Source organism: Lissotriton vulgaris, chromosome 2_1 (assembly GCF_964263255.1).
Source record: "Lissotriton vulgaris chromosome 2_1, aLisVul1.2, whole genome shotgun sequence".
In the NCBI taxonomy this organism is placed as follows: Eukaryota; Metazoa; Chordata; class Amphibia; order Caudata; family Salamandridae; genus Lissotriton; species Lissotriton vulgaris.
In genome coordinates this window covers 1,729,163,743-1,729,181,899 of record NC_141687.1, presented here as the reverse complement: position 1 = coordinate 1,729,181,899, position 18,157 = coordinate 1,729,163,743, and the positions used below count along the sequence as shown (strand labels likewise).

The following is an 18,157-nucleotide window of genomic DNA, read 5'->3' as shown; positions in this document are numbered from 1 at the left end:
GACCAGGTGTATCTGTGAACCCCTTAGGAGGTTTATAATTCTTCACCAAAGTAGTTTAGAGTCCCATAGAGTGTAGCAAGTGTAATCTTGTTATTGTATAGCCCACAAATATCTGCAGTATTCTGGAGATGGAGGATTTAGGTGCTGCTTCATAAGGAGAATATCATCTGTGTGCAGGGATATTCTGTCCTCCCAATCTGCCGACCATCGAAGTCCACAAATCAGTGGGTCACCCTGGATTCAAGCCGCCATTGGTTCCAGCACCAACGCAAATAACACTGGTGAGAGGGGGTAGCCCTGTCTAGCTCCCCTTCGGAGTGGGAAGGTATACAACACTCTACCATTCACCACAGCCTGTGCAAGGGGGGCAGTATATAAAGGCGAGACCAGTTTAAAAATACGCCTAAGTGCTTAAGGACTGCAATTAGATACAGCCACTCAATGGCCCAGGGACAGGTCCGCTGTGTCCTCTTGTATATGGTTGGCATGTCCTAGGACCGGCATAAACCCGGATTGATCCGGATTAACTAACTTTGTGACAAGAGGAATAAGATGGAGGGCTGACTACTTGACCAGTACTTTTGTTTCAGCATTTAGAAGGGACATTGGATGATATGAGCCACATAGTTCAGCTGGTTTACCCTCTTTTTGAATTACAACTATTGTTGCAAGGCGCTGGTCTCTGGGTAGAATACTAGTTACCCTGCATTCTTCATACATGTTCAGTAGATGGGGGCTCTGTGTTGGGGCAGTTATTTTCTACAACTCAATTGGGATTCCATTGAGACCCAGTGCCTTCACTGATTTCAGTGCCATGATTGCCCGCTGTACCTCCTCACATGTCAGATCTCCATTCAATGCCTGGATAACCTCCAGCGTAAGTTTAGGAAGGGGTTGATCTTTAAGGAGGTCCAGAGAATCTTGTGTGGTGCATGCTGTCTCTGAGGTTTGCAACTCCTACCTAATATCCACCACTGTTTTAACAATTCAATCTTTATCGGGCCCTCCTTTTCTCCTTGTGGCACCTTATGTGGGAAGCTAGGACACTGGTATGCCGGTGCAGGAGTGGATATCCACAGAAATTAAAAATTAGCAGCTGTTCTTAATGGCAAACTTGGAGCGATTTTGCAATATTGGGATGATGATGGAGGTATAGTGCCGATGTTTGCTATTGTTAGCGTTGACTACTGTGTCTTTTTGCGCCGTGGAGGAGACTTAGCTGTAGCTCTGGGCTTTCTCTCTCTGAAGATCTGCTCCCTCCCGTAGGTGGCGGTGGGAAGCACTTTCCCTCTGTACCTCTGTTACGGGGCCAGGTTGCACTTGGTGTTGGGCCCTAGTTGTGCATTTTGCTTTCACTCCACCTTAAGTCAGGGCATTGCCGCTGGTCCAGAGGTCTTGTCTCCTTTATCTTGGGCCTGGCTCGCTTGTTGCTGCTATGGGGCATTCAATAGCAGTTCCATACCACTTTTCAGCTATTTCAAGCCTGCTTCTGCACTGTTGAACACCTCTGCTTTCCGTGGAATATCCCGGTGAGACACTGCCTCAACCCCTCCCGTGTTTTCAAACCTGCGCTGCTGTGCTGGGGTCTCCGGTCGTCTTGAGGATCGGACGTCTTCCTGTAGCCTGCTCCCAGTGCCCCCCTCTGGCTATGTCATGGCTGCTGCAATCTAGCTCGGGCTCCACTGCTGCCTCAAGAAGACCCAAACCTCTCCAGTCTCAGAACAGGCCTGCTTGTCGCCACGATGGAGTGTCCCTTGACAGACCCCTAATACTCTTCACAAGATGGAGCACATTAGTAGATGACAGGAGTACACTGTGTCGCGGAGACGCTTTTGCAAGCGGCCATGTTCTTCATCTGCCTGAAATTGGAAGTTCTAATCCATACCTATTTTATCAGAGTTGCTGTTCTATTGCTTCATTATGATGTCCTTCAATTCATTGGCTACATGTGTAGCAGAGTGCTGTTCACGTTTTTAACCTGATGACAGAAATATGAACCAGTTATCAAGCAGCTGATTATATGTATGTGTATCACTGCACACTGGATCTCTATTGTGGGATTTAGGCAACAGCTATCTGCATGTCCCAGCTCTTAAGAAAGGTTTATGGGCATTCAACATCATGCAACAGTAGCAATGTTTGCTGTGGAGAAATTCCACACAGCTGCAAACATCTTGGAAGAGTTTAATAGCAAGGTGTTTGGATTCGACCCAGAGGTCTCTGAATTGGTTTTATTGCCATGGACAATGGCAGTAATATAGTCAAGGCCATGGCAGAATAATTTTATGGATATTTCAGGGTCCTGTGTATGATGCATTAAAGCAACCTGATTCTGCAGGATTTTCTCAAAAAAGAAAAAATAGCCAGCAACATACTGGCTACCGGTCAAATAATCTGCTCTTAATTAGTCTTTTTTTCAAAGTCTGGTAGCAGTTGAGGATCATTCAGCATGCTAATAGAGTAATGGTTAAAGCATTCATACTGGAGGTTCCAACACATAGGAACTCAACCTACTACATGTTGCAATGTCTGTTCAAACAGTAATTACTGATCACCATTAATGTCATTCAAAGAGGAGGGGCCAAAACTGGGAAAAACATGACAATGGTTGTGGACAATTTGGGACTAGTCAAGTGCTTGACACAAATGGTACTTCCTTTTGAGATTTTTACATGGTAAGTCAGCAAGGAGGACAATACAATTAGCCAACTACTCCCACTGTAAAGTTTTTGCACCTGCTACAGGACCAGTTTCAAAACGTAGCGCAAAGTTTTGCCAGGGTTAATGAAGAAGCACATGAGTTGGTTCTAAGCATAATCCTTCGCCAGGTTGGTAATTCAGGGGTGGAAAGAGAGATCATGTCATCCAAAGACTACATATTTGCCACCATCCTTGATCCACAGTACAAAAAATACTGTCTACTTTGGTTCCTTTGTATGAAAGAGAAGTATCACTTTGCAAGATTTAGATTGTTGATCAAGTGAGAGACCTGGAAGACGATTGCCTGGAAGTCGGAGGACCAAGCAGAAGTTCTGGTGTGTAACCTTCAACATCCAGAGAGGGCAGTGCTATTGTCTCACAGCCAACACCACTATCATCAGCATCCCCGGCAACACCAGCAACAGAAGAATCAGATCCAACCCCTGCAATTGGTTAGTTTCAAGTAGCAGGGCTTACATCAAGTGCAGAGTTGAAGGCAACTGAGGTCGAGCAAGTGGCAGCACCAATGACAATTCAGAGGATGGTTCAAAGCTTTCTGGATGACCCAAAAGATGTCTACCTAGATCATAACACATGGGTCTATTACTATGGGAAGAAACAACAACCATCAGAGGTCAGCAGACTGGTATTAAAGTGTCTGGCTTGTTCAGTAGCCAATGTGTCTTCTGACATCAGAAGAACCAGCCTCTCACTTCAAAATGTGGAGAGATTGAACATAATATAAAATGTACCGACATTTCATACCACAAGATTACATTGCTACTGAAACAGCACAGGAAGAAAATAAGGGTGATTGGCCAGACTTAAGTGTGTTAGCTGATTGGCCTGTGGGCGAACCCCGAGAGTTTGAGGACGAACTGTACTTCCCTGACTAAGTAGGCCACAACAGAACTTTCATTTATTATCATCAAACTGGTTTGTAAAAAAAGAGGGATGTAGGCTAATTTTTATATATTTGGTATTTTGCTAATGCATCCCATCTATTCACATCTATGGAGAAGAATTGGACCAGTGTGCCAGAAGAAGCCTCTTCATTCACTAAAAGGAAATGAAGACAATGTCTCCCCTCCCTATCCTTCTCTTTTTCATTCCCCAGCTGGGCTGCTAGGAAAGAAGTTTAGAGATATCCCTCCCAGGACTGTGCCATATCCCATTGTCTTTTGAACTAATAAAAACATAGTAAACACCACGCTCCGCCTGAGCGTCCTATATAACTGAGTGATCACATGACACCAGGTTGCAGGCCACCAAAATTGTGGTAAAAAGCTAATTTATAAAGAAATTGTTTGAAAATGCTCGTAGAATTTTATCCAGGACCCCTACCAATATTTTTGACTTTATTCATGCTGGCAAGATCTTTATACAGTACTTTCCCTGAGGTTTCCACACATCAAATTTGTAGAAAGCATGTAGCACAATCTCAAAGAGGATGCATTGTTACCTACAAGCTATGTAAACATGGTGATTGTAGACAACCATAAGAGAGAAGTTGGGTTTCACCCTGAGATAGTGAAAGCGTAAGTTAAAACATGCAGAACATGTTTTACAAGGGTAAGAGCAGTCATTCCAAAGCTATCAATGCCTTATACCTGGTTTTATTTGATTTGACAAACAACAGACGACCATTATAACGAAACAAGGTCTTTCTTTGAAGCCTTTAACAACACTACCAAGAAACCTCACTGTTACTTGCTGGTAGACTTACAATTCAATACTCTAGAAGACTACAGACTGCATGCTGGTATTTTCCTACCTGCTCCTTCTATCGCTTACACACTTAGGGGCAGATTTACGTTGCCTGACGCATCTCTGCAAATCGGCAGAGATGCGCCAGGTAAGATACGTCATGCAAATCCATCCTTGCGCCACCCATGATGGGCCGCATTTACAATGCGGCGCACCATGGTGCAATGAAGGGCATATGCGTGACGCATCTTTTGGCTTGGAGTCGGGTCGCAAGCGCGACGCAACTCCTGGAATGCACAGGGGCCACCCATACATTACATGGTGCGTCACTCCTTACGCCTGCTTCAAGCAAGCGTAAGGAATTGACGTAGCAGCTTTGGGAAAGTGACTCAGTGAAATCTTGTAGATTTCACTGAGTCACTTTCCAGGGGCGTTCCTGTGACGGAACGCCCCCCCCCCTGCACCGGAACGCCTACATGAAACCTGACGCAGGTTTCATGTGGCGCAGGGCCTTACACCGTGACGCATCTCCATAGATGCGTCACGTTGTAAATGCCTCGTAGGGATGCGCCACGTTTACGCCGCCTTGCGTGACGCAACAGCGGCGTAAACGTGGCGCAAGGGGCTCGTAAATCTGCCCCTTAAAACCAAGTTCAAAGCCTATAAAATGAATTGTTAAAGAGACTCCAGTAACATGTACACTCTACAACCTATAGTACCAGGTATTGACCATTTTGGTGCATCTGCACCATAATCTAGCCCTCCTAGAAATGCTAGTCACAGTTAGCCCTCAGCAAATAAAGGACATCCTGTGTGCGGCTTCGGTCGATTTACTGGCAGCAAATTCAGAAATTGCCCTAAGCATCCTACAAGGAAATGTCCCTTTATCTGAGGTCTATGCATTGAAGAAGAAACACCATCTTATCAAGAAGCTCAGTACTATACAGGCTTCGTACATTTCTAAGAAGAAACTGTTAAAGCAGTCGGGAGGTTTTATAGGTTCTTTGTTGTGCATAGATTTACCACTAATTTTCACCCTCCTAAGCAGGAACTTATGGAGTATGCCCAAAAGATGTACTTGGTACCACAGCAATAGCTGGAACAGTTGAGGATGTCTATGGGAAATGCCTGGGATAGCTGAAAAAATGAGACACATCACCTGAATGCCTAGATTAGGAACATTTTTAAACCGTACTGATTTAAAACCTTATGACAGAGCAGGTCCTCAATGCATCGCTCTTCAAAACTTTTAAAAATATTACAGGCAAGAAAATGATTAAAAAACAGTTTGACTCTTTATGCCCTTGATTCTGAAGAGCCTCAACAACCCCCTTTAACCCCTCAAGAACCCCCATTTTCCTCAGACAACATTATTGAAGAACTTGTAAAAAGTATAAGTCATCTGTACCGAGGGCCTGCATAAATGATGCTACGTAAAATGTCAGCTTCAAAAGACCTGGCCTCATGGAAAGAGAGAGGTGAATGTCTCTCTCATTCCTCTACAAAGGTCAGCCAGTTGTTGTCTCCCACATGCACATCCTTTGTCACCCCAAAACACTATCACTCCAGAAAGTTGGGAACAGTTTCTGTTTTCCTTTTTTTCTTTTTTTCTTTTTTTTTTATAAGAAATTTTATAACATTTTTCCCAAGAGATCCAATAAAAGTTACAGCACACTTATACAGTTTATATCATTACAGTACTGACACAAATATTTACAAGTTAATTCATTACACAACAAAGAACAAAAAACATTAAAAAAAACAAAGATTACATTTTTTTTCTTCAAACGGTAACGTCAAGTGTATTGACAATAGCAGCAGCGGCCACCTCCCGGTTAAACAACACATTTTTCCAGTTTGCTACAGGTTGCCATATCTTCCTGCCCAGAGTTCTAGCTCTTAGTCCCTTTCTGTCATATATTGCTTTTTCCAAATAATAAGTTGACAGTAACCTAGCAATCCAGAATTGGAAGGTTGGTGGAACCCTGTCGAGCCATGATGTTGCGATACATATTCGATAAACTGCAGTTACCATGAACATAAACTCCGTAGTGATATCCACTGTCCCTACCAGCACCCCCTGCAATAATAACTCATCTGAAAGCTTAATTTTTAGACCCAGTGACGCATCAGTAAAATTCTCGATATCGTTTTTTAAAGAATACAATTGTGGGCATTGTGAGAACATGTGAATAATGTCTGCATTCGTTGAATCGCAGCGTGGGCATGTTATTCCCGTGTTGCCTCCCCATTGTGCAATTCTAGCTGGGGTATGATAGAGCGAATACAGGTTCTTATAATACTGTGACTGTAAAGTTACTGAGCATAACACTGTACGTCCCAAATCTAAGGACAGCTGAAATCCCTCCGGCTATAATCCCACTTTTTCCGCTCACTTCTTGGCATATTTATCCCTGTTGCCGCTTTTATATGCACACAGTTCTGCGTTTAACTGTTGGATTGTGCAGTAAGTGCAGCGCTCTATGTAGTCCATTATGCGACAAGTACCAAAGCCCAGTGCAACCCCCTGTTTATTTAAGAGATAACTTCTTATCTGAAGATATTTAAAGAAGCTATTACTTGCTACCTTAAATTTTATTTGGAGCTCATGGAACTGTAGGATTCCCCCCCCTGTTGGTCCATGAATTTCCCAATCTTCTTAATCCCTTTATTGTCCCAATCCCTCATAACCGAATCCCTAAAAGTATCTCCAGGTAAAGAATCATTCGTATACAGACGTGTATAACTATTGTACCTACCTAAGCCCATTTTTTTTTAGATTGCCTTCCATATGTTATAAGCAGCTTGTAAAGTCTTAAATCTTGTGTGTTTGAAATAGCTAAAATCAATTGTATTCAGAAACCCGTTCTCAGCCCCGTCACCCAGCAGTGCAGTATATACATTAGTGAATCCAGGTGTGGCGTCCCTTTGCTCTGTTCCCCCGCTCCCAATTATCCCCTGGAAATACTGCATAGCTACAGCCCAGTAATAGAGCCTAAAATCAGGTGCCCCCCATACCCCCTAGTATAAGGTGTCAATAGGCTCTCCTGGTCTTACCCTGTGCCCAAAAAAGTTGTTTACTATTGCTTCTATTTTGTTGAACCATAAATGGTCAAAAAACAATGGAATGGCTCTAAACAAGTACAAAAACTTTGGGAATGTGATCATTTTAACCACGTTTATACGACCCATCAGGGTCAAGTGTAGTTTATGTATCCTTTCTGTATTTTCCTTTACTTTATTTAATAGGGGTCTCATATTAAGCTCAACCAGACTGTCTAGATCTGCAGTGACTTTTATTTCTAAATATGTTGCTTCATCGACCACTCTGGTGTCTTGATATGTCATGAAGCTATTCTGAACTATTTGCGTTTTCTCTCTATTAATCCGGTATCCTGAAATTGCTCCAAAACCTATTGCCTCCCTCTCTATCTCCGGGAGAGCCCTTTCTGGATTATTTGTAATAATGGCCACATCGTCCGCATACGCGAATACTTTGTAACTTATACCATGTAGTTTAATTGGAGAAATCATATAGTTTTTTTCCAGTCTACGCAAAATAGGGTCAATATACAGGGCGAACAGAAGCGGAGATGCTGAGCATCCCTGTCTTGTCCCACGCTTTATATGCACTGCCTCAGTGTAGCCTTTGTTAATTCTTATTCTAGCAGTAGGGTCTGAGTATAATGTCTGGATTGCCTTAATATACCCATTGCAATCCCAAACCACCCCATTACCTCCCACAGGTAGTTCCAGGAGACCCTGTCGAAGGCCTTCTCCGCGTCCAGGAATACAGCCATGACAGGGTCCCCTGCAATCTCCATAGCATCTAAAATAGTGATCTTTTGCCTCGTGTGCTGTATAGTCCCCTTCCCTGGGATAAACCCGTGCAGCGATGTACTAACTAAGTGCTCTATAATCCTACTTAACCTTTGTGCTAGAGTTTTAGAGTAGATGTTTGCATCCGCGTTCATAAGCGTTATCGGTCGATAAGACCCTGGCTCTAGCGGGGATTTGTTCTTCTTGAGTATCACAATGATATCCGCCCCTGCCCAGGATTGTGGAACTGATTTTCGTGTCTGTGCCTGCATGAGAGTCTCATGCATATCGTTCCCCAGTGTATCCCAAAATGTTTTGTAAAATTCTGCTGGGATTTGGTCCGGGCCTGTGGCTTTCCCAGAGGGAAGGTTATTCACCGCTCCCTGTACTTCTTGTGCTGTAAATATGAGATCTAGCTTTTCCTTCTCCTCGTCCTGTAACACTACATGTGATATGTCCTTCAGATACTCCATGATTTCCAGTTTTGTATTACTAAGGGTCTGTTCGTAGAGCGTGGCGTAGAATTTCCTAAAGACCTCCTGTACATCTGCTACCTTATTTACTAAGACTCCCGCCTCATTCTTTATTTCCTTTATTTCCCCTGCCGCTAGGTTTTGTCTAGTCCGGATTGCTAGGAGATGGCCTATTCTCTCGTTGTACTCATAGCATTTCTCCCTTTTGGCTAGGTAGTTAGCTGCCATTCTCCTAACTATGCTCTCGCTTGCATCTGCTTTATTCATCTCTATATTTAATAATAAGTCTTCCAATGGGTCTTGGTTAGAGATGGCTAAACTTAAGCTGTCTTCTAGGTCTGCTAAGTCCCTTAACTTTGTATCCATTTCGGCTTTCTCCTTCTTAGTCCTTTGAAGCGTGTAACAAAGGGTCTTCCCCCTGATACCGGCCTTAAAGGCATCCCAGATAGTACCAGCTGAGGTTGAGCCTCTGTTAATCTCCCACAATTGTCTAGTCCAAATTCGCATTCTCTTCACATAATTTTCTTCTTTTAAAAGCCCTCTCTCAAAAGTCCAGGTGTAAGGCTTTCTTTCCCCCCCAGTAACCTGTGGGAGAGTTAGCACAAGTGGATCATGATCCAATAATATCCTAGGGAGCCTCTCCAGCTGACTACCACCTAACAAAGAACTAGAGATCAAAAAGTAATCTAGTCTAGCCACCATCCCGTGTGGAGCCGAATAATATGTGCTCCCCATCCCAGGTGGGTATTTCTGAGCCCACACATCAACTAGTGCGTTATGATACGCTAGATTACATATAGCTTTACAAATTTTCTTCTTCCTTCCGCATATATCCCCCCTCCCGTCATACCCAAGCCCGTCAAACCATTAATATTAAAATCCCCACAACATATGATCGGTTCCAGCCACAATGAATGCTCCTGGTCTAAAAATTCAAAAACCTCTGGGTCATCATCTGTGGAGCCGTAGACAGAAGCAATAGTACAACATCCTGCCGCTGATTCTCCCTCAATCATAACCCATCTCCCCCATTGATCCTCTTTTTTTCTTTTAGTTTTGAAGGCCCCCTTCTTAGCTAATATGGCCACCCCCCTTGTCTTAGATTCTTGTCTGGTGTGTGCTAGTACCTCAAAGCCCATTTGATCTAACACATATTTACTGTTTCCCTCTATGTGCGTCTCCTGAAGAAAACTATGTCTAATTTCAGCATTCTTAACATAGCAGCCACTTTCTGTCTCTTCCCCCCATCATTTAACCTGCAGATATTTATAGAGGCAATCCTTAATGCCATCTCAAATTATTATGCCTTTCCTTACTGATATTCCAGTTGATCCTCCCATCAGCCCTTGTGTGCAATACTTTTACCCCAAAAACATTGTGTCTGTGTAATTCCTCCTCGTGTGCTGTATTTACCAAACATTCACCCTTCTCCCCCTGCCCCCCTGTCCTCCCCCTCCCTCTGAGATCCCACCCCCCCCTTCTACAGGCAAACAGGTCAAATATGACCTATGTATAGCCTCTATAGGCTGTAGTGTCGCCTCTCTCTCCTACCCATACCTACTACCTTATCCTGTTCATTTCACGCTGGTAAACTATATGTATCCTATGGTGTTTTAGCTGGGCTTCTCCTTCTATTATTCCTCCCCCTATGCTGCTCGGTAAGTTCTGCTAGGAATTCCCCTGCCTTGATTTCCGAGAAAAACATCCTGGTCTGCCCTCCATTGATAATCTTTAATCTTGCTGGGTACAATAAGTATGCCTCTGCACCTTGCTTCTGAAAAGGGGTAATCAGTTGCCTTAGCTTCCATATTCTCTCTACTGTTACGTGACAGAAGTCAGGCCTAGCAAAACATGTAAAACCATCATATGTTTTCCTAGAATCCGGCCTGGCTCTATCCATGATCTCCTGTCTTGCGAGAAAATTCCCTAAGAACACAAGCATTGCCCTAGGTAGTACATCTTGTTGGCCCCCTCGTTTCTTCTTCGCAGTTAGTTGAAATCTAGGAGCTCTCTGGACTTCCGTCTCCCACTGCCACTGGGACTCAGGGAAGGCCCCCTTCAAGAGTTTAATAACATACCCTCTCGGATCTTGCCCTTCCACCCCTTCTTCTAGTCCATGGAGTCTCACATTATTCCGCCTTTGGCAGTTTTCAAAGTCTTCAATTTCCCATTGGAGATCTTCCACAATCTTTCCTTGCTCATTTTTGAAATCCTGCCAATCCGTTGACTCATCTTCCAATCTCCCAGTTCGCTCTTCCCCTTGGGAGACCCTCTCCTCTACTTCTTCATGCTTTTTATTTATCTTTCTGAGTGATGCTTGAATTTGTTTTGTATCTCGCCTTGCTCACCGACTTTCCGACCTAGCCTCAGACTGTATCTGCTTTAATGTACTAAACATCAGCTCCATTGTTACATTCTGGGGTATAGGCCTTAGTGTCGGCACTCCACTTGCCCCATCTCCTTGACCGCTTTCTTGGTATACCCCAGAGGTGGCTGAGTAATCCCATGATAGCTTTTTATTCATGCTGCCCAGGGACCCCCCCCTTACGTCTTGCTCCCAGTTTCTTTTTCTTTTGTGTGCTTTTGTCCCTGGAGCCTCTGCTTGTATCTGAACCTGTAGTCACATCCGTCGAGCTTTCCCCCTCATGGTCACTTATATCGGTAGAGTCTGACCCTTCGTTAACAGAAAAGAACTCGGGAGAGCCTCCTCTGGTTCCTTTGCTCCCGGCCCGTTCTTGCTCTTGCTGAGAGTCTAGACTTAACAAGCTCCCCCATTTTGAATTCTGAGTCTGATAGTTGTCGATATTTAGCCCTGCTTCAACTGACAGTAAGGCATCTAGCATTTGTGTATTATTCTGCCTTTCAAGTGCCCCCAAAGCATCTCCAGTCCCCCCCGTCTCTCCCCCGCTCACCGTGGGTATAGTCCTCTCCTTTTCTGCGAGGCCGGCGTTTCCCGCGAGATGCTTGGTAATTTTGGACGTTTCTGCCAGTTGCCCGGCAACTGCGACGCTTGCGTCCTCGAGGACGGCTTTCTCCGTTTCCGCGTTCAGCACGGCTAGATGATTCAGCCGCCGGCTGTCTCCTCGTCTAGAGTTGGGGGGTTGGGGAATACTTTGGTCGAAAAAAACTCCGTTAAGGTAGGCTGTCTCATAGCGATTACATCTTTGTGGGGGGGGTTTACCCGTTGCGGTCTGTGTGTTTCTTTCCCGTTTAAGGCGACATCCTGCTGTATCTCTTTTTGCGCTTTGCTCGCTCCAGCCACGGTCAGCCTTGACTCCGGTTTCATTTCGGCTCTCTCTGCTTTCTTCTGCTGAGCCTTTGATAGTACACTGGATGCAGGGTTCTGTTTCTTGTTTGTAAGTGGCATCTTTGGTATTGCTCCTGGGCCTGAGCCGTCTCGTAGTACCGGACCTTTAGTCGTACCGGTTGTAATCGGCGGTTTCTCCTTCTCCTTATCCTGCTTTGTGCATTGTGACATCGCACAGGGTGTAGAATGGCTCTGACTATGCTCCTCCAGTATTTCCTCCAACCTTGCAGAACTGATAGAGCCACTTGTTTGATCCGACACTCTCTTCCCCTATCACCAATGCCACCGCCTGTGATACTGAGAGTCAGCCCATCAAATAACTGAATATCAGCATTCAGAATACCAGCATCTCGATCTTTAGGCAGGAGAGAGAGAGTGATGTGTGACTTCACTCTACAGCGCTAAGCGGCCATCTTGCCCCGCTCATCTACAGTTTCTGCATAAATGTTGCTACGTAAAATGTCAGCTTCAAAAGACCTGGCCTCATGGAAAGAGAGAGGTGAATGTCTGTCTTATTCCTCTACAAAGGTCAGCCAGTTGTTGTCTCCCACATGTACATCCTAGTCAAAGTTTTTTTGTCACCCCAAAACACTATCACTCCAGAAAGTTGGGAACAGTTTCTGTTTTCCTTTGACAATTGTCTGTAATGCAAAAACACAGGTGGCAACTTGAAAGTTTGAAAGATCTGCCTTAGAGCCTTAGAGCCCCCCCAGGTCTGACACCTATTGTTTTTAACCCCTGCCCTAAGATGACAACATCTTCTTTCTTTCCCCGGCTATCCCCTGAATCGAGCACCACATCTAAACCTCTGGACCCTTACAAGACATTGTCCAAAATGGATATGTGGTTACATCTCTAATGTTTCTTCTGATTTTTGAACCATTGTATTTGTGCGCGTGTGTTGGCATGTGTTGGCATGTATAGTATTGCCATAGTTAACATTATACTTTTTCTTCTTTTATCTGTTTAATAAAGTTTATCAGTGTGTTGCTTGTACTACGAAAACTGTTCCGTAAATAAACATTTTATCTTTTTAATGTAGTCTGTCACATTTTAAATGGGCTCCATTGCATCAGAACAAAGATGCTTAGTTGTATTCAAGTTTTTCTTTTTTATTTAAGACATTCATCATTTCACATAAGAAATGTTACACAGCTTAATGCTTGTTGACAAACAGCGTATTCTGTTTTAAAAATAGTTGATGTACTCCTAGATTTTTCTTTGACATAATTTACAACAACTTGGTCATTCTTAAATAGGTTGTTCAAATATAGAGTAAAAAAATTCTAAACGTCATACCCATGGACATTTTGTGTATAAAATATATACAATGCTTACCACATGTAACAGCGAGAGAATTCTGTACCTGTATTTTGTTATAGTCAACCCTCGCAGCAGCTTTTTTCACATATTTGAATATAGGTTTTGTATAGATGCTCGGGGAATGCTGATGCACTGTCAAACACAGTAAATTTGTCTTATCTAAAAACAGGGCCGCCCAGTGACTTCCTTCCATGTAGTGCAGATCTTTGTTAAAGGCAAGTGTGCTGGGTATTTCGGCCCCTATTTAACCAGGTACAGTGGTGCTTGGAAAAAGACCCACAAAGTATTTCGTAGTGTATTTATGACAGCTTAAGAAATCCCGAATCTGAACTGTGCCTATTTTACAATATTTTAAACAAACAAAATCTGCCAGAAATGGTTGATCTGTATGATGTTGCTGAATGCAGAAAATACAACCATGTTCACATTTGTAGCCAAAGGCTGCCTGAAACATATTTCAGCTTTAAGATTTCCATTTTGTTCAAGTTATAGTTGCATTTGTCTTCCATCTCAGGAGTCAGATCGAAAGTGAACAATGTGTAGTCTGCTCTCTAGCCTTATCTTGAGGCATCAACTCCTGAGTCATACAGGTGCTTCCCGGTTATAAAAATCAAGCCTAGATAGTCCCTAATGAAGTAAGCATCCCCAAGCCTGGGTGTGTATGGTTTTGCGGGAATTACATCCTCCTGATGGAACAGTACTGTACAGTTGATGTCTTGAAATTGAAGGGGGTTGAGGAATAGAGACCACTAAAAACTGTGTAATTAACAAAACTTATGAAAATAGCTTTCAATAGTTGCCCTAAAATTAAATTTTGCTGGTGGGTTAATCTAGTACTGGCTAAGGTTACTTAATATCTTCAGGGCTACTCTTTCAACAGCGTATATGGCGTTTGAGAGATGTAAAGCTTCTGTGCGAGCCAGTCTGACATTTGGGGATACTTTCACTTTCTTACAAATAAACTAGCAGACAATATGACCATTTTAAACTGTCATGCATCCCCACTGATGAGACAGAACGAGTCCTTATTGCGGTTAAGTTTAATCTTAAGATGGAAACCGTTGATGAGCAGTTTATCCTGAAGAAAAGGTCTGAGGTATACGCCCTAGGTGGTCAAACTATCTACTTCCGGTTGCAAAGCGTGTTTTTTTTACAAAAACTTTATTGTCACCATCCAGCTCCTTGTCTTCAAAAAGAGCATCATTCAATCAATCGATCACTCAAGTGTCTTTTAAAGACCCTGTAAGTGCTGGGGTTACACTGTTGATCCTTTGAGGGCACTGCGGTTCAGTCAAGACCCACTTCTTGAGCTCCTTCCTGAATTGAGGCAGTGAATGTGATTGCCTGAGGTCTTTGCTGTGAGGCAGGAGAAAAATCTTTCTCCTGTGTAATGTAGGGCTTTGTAGGCATGTGTAAGGAGCTTGAAGGTGATACTTTTGTTTACTGGGAGCCAGTGGAGGTCTCTCAGATGACCAGCGATGTGGCTGCAGCAAGGGATGTTCAGGATGAGTCTAGCGGAGGCATTCTGGATGTTCTGCAGTTTATTGAGGCGTTTCTGGTTGATGCTGGTGTAGAGTGTGTTGTCGTAGTTAAGTCTGCTGCTGATGAGTGGGTGGGTGACTGTCTTTCTGGACTCGGTGGGGATCCACTTGAAGATATTTTGAAGCAGGGATAGTGAGTTGAAGTAGGATGATGAGACGGCATTGATTTGGCTGTTCATGGTGAGCAAAGATTCTAGGATGATGCATATGGTTTTTGCATGGTCTGTGGGTGTGGTGAGGGTTCCAAGTGCTGTGAGCCACTAGGATTTGTCACAGGCGAGTGAGTTGAGCTTAGGTCAGCTGTACTTCATCCAGGTGGAGATAGACTTACTCCTGTTGTGGATGGTGTTCATGTTGACTTTGGGTTCATTGGTGAGGAAGAAAATCAGCTGGGTGTCATTAGCATAGTAGATAATGTTGAGTCTGTGGTTCCTGATGATGGCTGCGAGTGGGGTCATGTAGATGTTGAAGAGTGTGTGGCTCAGGAAGAAAGACTGAGGCACTCCGCAGCTGATGTCTGTGGGTTCAGAGTAACATGGTGGTAATCTGACTCTGTGTTCTGCCGGGGTGGAAGGAGTGGAACCATTCCAGGGCTTTGTTGCAGATACCGGCATCATAGAGTCTTTTGCATAGGGTGCGGTGGGAGAGAGTATCGACGGTGGCCGAGAGGTCCAGGAGGATGAGCCTTGATCGAGGATGGTGCCAATGTCATCTGTGGCAGCTAGGAGTGCGATCTCAGTGCTATGGTTCCTTTGTAAGCTGAATTGGGAGAGGTCCAGTACGTGGTTCACCTAAATTAACTTGGAAAGTTGGGAGTTGATGGCCTTCTCGATGACCTTGGCTTGGAACAGGAGCAGAAAGATGGGTCAAAAGTTCTTGAGTACCATCGGGTCAGCAGAGGGATTTTTCAGCAGGGTGTTGATCTTTGCATGTTTTCAATCTTCCGGGAAGGTAGTGGAGTTGATGGAGCAGTTGATATGTTGTACTGTGCTTAAAACCCTTCTTAATTTAACCATACCGCTAAACTCTGCAACATGTTTGGGAGTTTTAAGAAACACCTCCCTTCTAACGTTTTCTAATACTAGCTAAATATTAAAATACGTTTCAATGGTGGCTATGGATTTGTTGGTGGCGGCAACCACCATAGATGTGAGGAAAACCATAGATGATCAATAGGTCATTATCAAGCTTTATAGTAATTTTGGTCTTAAGTTGATGAAACAAGGAGAAATGTATTATTTCCCCTGGTTTTCTCTTTTTGCATGTTTGCTGCCTTGTACAGCACACATGGAAAAAGCAAAATACCTTGGATTGTTTATGTACAGGAAGGTCTTCCTTCATGTACATAATCAGTCTTTAAAAAAATGCCATTTTGTGACTTCCATGTGAGCTGCATTAAGCAACACACATAGAAGTGACAAAACGGTATTTAAAGATTGTTTTTGTACAGGAAGGTCAGCCTTCCTGTACAAAAACAATCTTTCCCCTGCACGCAGACACCCTTGAACTCCAGTGCAAGGGTGCTTGTGCTAGCGCTACACTGCTAAATGTAGTGCCAGAGCAGGTGGAAACGCAAGGCATATCCTTGTAAATATGGTGAAGCCTTGCGTTTCAGAAGAGGTGGAGTGAGGCGTTAAGCCTTGAATGTATCCCCCTATGTGTGAAAGAGGCCTCCTAAGAGGCTGTTAATGAGTGTACAGCACTGAATCAATAAAAGTAAAAGCCACATATATCACTAAACCTATACCTTTCCGCTCACTCATTCCTAACAAACTCTATAAGCTAATATATACACAATGTGCTGAGAAGATTTTAGGTAAAAAGTAGTTAGTAAAAGCAAATAATTTAAAATATAAAGCACTCACGAGTTATGGTCCGCTGGCCATCTTCAATGTCATAGTTCGTTGAATTCTGACTAAATTTGCCGGGTGCAAGGCATTTTCTAACTTGAGCTGGAAAATCAAATGATATAATAGATTGAAATCAGAAGTCTAATGCACTAAAGTCCAATTTCTAAAACTTATACGTCAGCTTTTATCCTGAATTACGATGTAGTGACACAATCTGAGAATGAACCAAATCAGACTAAATTCACTGAATCTTAAACATTAAAATATTATGTGCAGTCTAGACACTGCTACCATCCAGTTTGTTCCTTCATTGAAACAATGATGAGATCAATTGCCTTTTGCCGAAACATAGCTACAGAATTTGTGTCTTTGCATCATTTCTGATGCTTCTCAAGAGACTTCTACTGTGAAGAGCCTCATTGAATGCGGGGGTGTTAATTCTACACCCCAGAGGAAACGATACCACAAGTCTAATTAATACCCTTTGTATCCTAAGAATTCTTTGAGAAATGAGTTACTAGGAAAAGTGAGGAATTCGTAATTTCAGGTCTGTTTCCCCCAGTCATCCCTCATTCTGACCAAAGACATGATAGGTTGATTGATACTCCTTGGACCTTACTTTTTGCGAGCAAACTCCCCATTTAACTATGTGTTAGAATTAAACATCGAATTGCTGTCTCTATGTACTTGTATTCTGACCCAACCCGTCTTCAAGGTAAAGCAACAACTTCCAAAGGAAGTGACAACATTTGACAGCTAATGCAATTTGGCAGAGGTGGTGGTGGCACAGCTTATCTTATGTTTTGTATTGCTATTTTCACAACTATGCACTTTACACTTAGGGTTACTGTGTATTCACACCTCAGCTTTGTTTTTGTTTTTCATAAACACAATAACATGTTTCAATGGGGAACCCTTTACCCTAAGGAAAGTATGGGGGAGTTCAATTCACGGTGTGTACCGTTAATGTAAAAATGTCCATAAAAACAAGCAGGGCAAAAAATGTCCAAATTAAAGCAATGGGCAAAGCAGAACACCTGAAAAATAACAGTCTGCACTTTGCACTTCCAAATTTGCAGGGATAGCTTTATCATTTATTGCTCCATCTGCCTGGAATCAACTTCTGTATCATATTCGCTGCTGTTCCAACTTTGCCAAATTTTAAAAACTCCTGAAGACTTTGCTGTTTTAGGCTGTGTTTCTTATTTGGCTCAGCACTGGGATATACCTTCAGTATGAGTTGTTGCGCTATATCAAGTGGAAATAAGATAGCATTACATTGAGCAAGGCAAATGTACACTTGGAACAGCATGCAGGTCATGACTAATGGCTACACGCTGAGGATAAAAAGACCACTGTTCATAGCTGATGGCTAGGATAGCAGTATCTGGGGCTGAGGGTTTTAGCACCGCATATTACTGAATACCACACCCTATG

The 18,157-nt window shown here is 43.3% G+C and overlaps 1 protein-coding gene across 1 annotated transcript in view; it reads right to left on the bottom strand.

The window, feature by feature from the left end:
* Positions 1-16,817, bottom strand: part of LOC147733202 (mucin-2-like) — a 1,332,790-nt gene extending 1,315,973 nt beyond the window's left edge. The window contains exon 1 of the mRNA XM_086957736.1: positions 16,736-16,817. The gene's annotated coding sequence lies outside the window, so the exon portion shown is untranslated. The remainder of the gene's footprint in view (positions 1-16,735) is intronic.
* Between the last annotated feature and the right edge of the window lie 1,340 nt (positions 16,818-18,157).